We start from the raw sequence: 3,206 nt of genomic DNA, 5'->3' as shown, positions 1-3,206 counted from the left end.
TATGGCACTAACAACAGAACTGCTACTGACAGTCAACTCTTGATCCATGTGTTTTCTGCAAAATCAATCTGTAACATGAAGAAAATGTGAAAGATATTTAGTTCAGCATATAGTTTATGTACAATCACAGCTAGCAGCAATTACATATTCTTAAGAAAAGCATTTGTCAGTTTTTCTACTTACCTGCTCGTACATTGGTTTAGTTCATGCAAGAGCAGCGTTGTGTTCTTAGACACTGAGCCACTGTGGAGGATGTTTGGACTTGGTTTTGTAAGTCTCGTCCTCATTATCATAATTAATGCACACTGTGGTCACCCAATCAGGTGTAGGTATTCAAAAATACAGAATAATTAGTAATGATACACCAGCTCTTTGTAACTGTATGTGTCACTATTCCATTGTCTCCCCCGTTGAACTGCCACCTTATCGTGGTGGGGGAGTTTGTGCGCCTGAATGATCGTAGGAGCTATGTTGTCTAGGGCTTCATGACCCTGGTAGGGTCACCCATGGCAAACAGGTTCTAGGTGACGGGACAGACAAAGGGCAGTTCTAAAACTTCTATGATAAGGAAAAAATCAAGGACTGTGACGTCGCCGGGTATGGCGCAGCCGGAGCCCCACCCTGGAGCCAGGCCTGGGGTTGGGGCTCGGATGCAAGCGCCTGGTGGTCGGGCCTTTGCCCACGGGGCCCGGCTGGGGTCAGCCCAAAAGGACGACGTGGGCCCACCCTCTTGTGGACTCACCACCCGCAGAGGGAGTCATAGGGGTCGGGTGCTGAGAGGACTGGGTGACGGTCAAGGGGGGCTGCCTCGACGGCCTGGTCCGCATACACAGCCTCTGGTTGTTGGGACGTGGAACATCACCTCGCTGGGGGGGAAGGAGCCTGATCTTGTGTGGGAGGTTGAGTGATATCGGCTAGATATAGTCGGCCTCACCTCCACGTACAGCCTGGGCTCTGGAACCCAACTCCTGGAGAGAGGCTGGATGCTCTATTTCTCTGGCGTTGCCCATGGGGAGAGGCGGTGGGCTGGAGTGGGCCTGCTCATTGCCCCCCAGCTAAGGCACCACATGTTGGAGTTCACCCTCGTGAACGAGAGGGTCGTGTCCCTATGCCTTCGGGTTGGGGACAGGTCTCTCACTGTTGTCTCGGCCTGCGGGTCCAAAAGCAGTGCAGAGTACCCGGCCTTCTTGGAGTCCCTGGGAGGGGTACTAGACAGTGTCCCGACTGGGGACTCCTTTGTTCTACCGGGGGACTTCAATGCCCACGTGGATGAGATCCATCCTGAATACCTTAAGTCTCTGGATGTTGTGGGACTGTCCTGGTTGAAACGTCTCTGCAACATCACGTGGCGGTCGGAACAGTACCTCTGGATTGGCAGACCGGGGTGGTGGTCCCTCTGTTTAAGAAGGGGGACCGGAGGGTGTGTTCCAGCTACAGAGGGATCATACTCCTCAGCCTCCCCAGTAAGGTCTATTCCAGCGTACCAGAGAGGAGGATCCAACCGATAGTCAAATCTCGGATTCAGGAGGAGCAGTCTGGTTTTCGTCCCGGTTGCAGCACACTGGACCAGCTCCTTACCCTCCATCGGGTGCTCGAGGGCTCATGGGAGTTCACCCAACCAGTCCACATGGGTTTTGTGGATCTGGAAAAGGCGTTCAACCGTGTTCCTTGTGGCGTCCTGTGGGAGGTCCTTCGGGAGTATGGGGTCCAGGGCCCTCTGTTAAGGGCTGTCCGTTCCCTTTACAACCACATCAGGAGCATGGTTCACATTGCCAGTAGTAAGTCAGACCTGTTCCCAGTGTGCGTTGGCCTCCGCCAAGGCTGCACTTTGTCACCGGTTCTGTTCATTATTTTTATAAACAGAATTTCTTGGCGCAGCCAGGGGGAGGAAGGGGTTCGGTTTGGGAACCACAGAATTTCATCTCTGCTGTTTGCAGATTATGTTGTTCTGTTGGCTTTATCAAATCAGGACCTTCAGCATGTACTGGGGCGGTTTGCAGCCGAGTGTGAGGGGAGCAGGATGAGGATCAGCACCTCCAAATCTGAGGCCATGGTTCTAGACCAGAAAAAGGTGGCTTGCCCTCTCTGGGTCGGTGGAGAGTCCTTGCCTCAAGTGGAGGAGTTCAAGTATCTCGGGGTCTTGCTCACAAATGAGGGGCAGATGGAACGTGAGATTGACAGACAGATCAGTGCAGCATCTGCAGTGTTGCAGTTGCTGTACCGGACCATCGTGGTGAAGAGAGCTGTGCAAGGGGGCGAAGCTCTGGATTTACCAGTCAATCTACGTTCCTACTCTCACCCATGGTCATGAGATCTGGGTAATGACCGAAAGAACAAGAACGCGGATACAAGAGGCCGAAATGAGTATCCTCTGCAGGGTGGCTGGGTGCTCCCTTGGAGATAGGGTGAGGAGCTCAGTCACGCGGGAGGAGCTCGGAGTAGAGCCGCTGCTCCTCCACGTCGAAAGGAGCCAGTTGAGGTGGCTCGGGCATCTTTTTTGCATGCCTCCTGGACGCCTCCCTGGGGAGGTGTTCCAGGCGCGTTCCACCGAGAGGAGGCCTTGGGGAAGACCCAGGACACGCTGGAGAGAATATGTCTCTCGACTGGCCTGGGAACGCCTAGGGGTCCCCCCAGGTAGAGCTGGAGGAGGTGTGTGCGAATCGGGAAGTCTGGGCGGCTTTGCTAAGGCTGCTGCCTCCGCGACCCAACTCCGGATAAGCAGAATAAGATGGATGGATGGATGGATGGATGGATAGAGTTTTACATTGTAGTTATGTTCATCAGTTAACTTATAGCTTTGAATACAGGTGTTGCTTTGAACTGCTGATAGGGTGGTAGATACCAACTACCTAAATTGTTCAAAACATGCAGATAAGTAGAGTGAGCAGGAGGACAAGGTCTGCAGGATGGCTCAAAGATGGGGAGAACTGGTGGGGCTGCTTCGGACGATGGCCTCGGGGCTGGTCGGACATGACTGGCAGGGCCATTCCACCAGAGGGACTACGGGAAGGTTGTGCAGGCAGGGCGATTCAGGTGGCCAGCACTGGAGATGAAGCGCCTCAGGTGGCTGGTGTCTGAGACAGAGTCCTTCAGGAGACAGATAATGGTGACGGAACCCCATTAAAGCCAGGTTGGTGGCTGGCGTCAGAAATGAAGCCTTTCAAGAGGACAGGCAGGTGGCCTGCATTGTAGATGGAACCCTAATG

General features: G+C 53.7%; 1 pseudogene; it reads right to left on the bottom strand.

The window, feature by feature from the left end:
- The window catches only part of LOC103367085 (trace amine-associated receptor 1-like), a 10,229-nt pseudogene extending 9,721 nt beyond the window's left edge, over positions 1-508 (bottom strand).
- Between the last annotated feature and the right edge of the window lie 2,698 nt (positions 509-3,206).

This window comes from Stegastes partitus, unplaced genomic scaffold (genome assembly GCF_000690725.1).
Source record: "Stegastes partitus isolate 25-593 unplaced genomic scaffold, Stegastes_partitus-1.0.2 Scaffold1014, whole genome shotgun sequence".
Taxonomy (NCBI): domain Eukaryota; kingdom Metazoa; phylum Chordata; class Actinopteri; family Pomacentridae; genus Stegastes; species Stegastes partitus.
The sequence above is the reverse complement of the archived record's forward strand: the minus strand, read 5'-3'. Positions and strand labels throughout refer to the sequence as shown.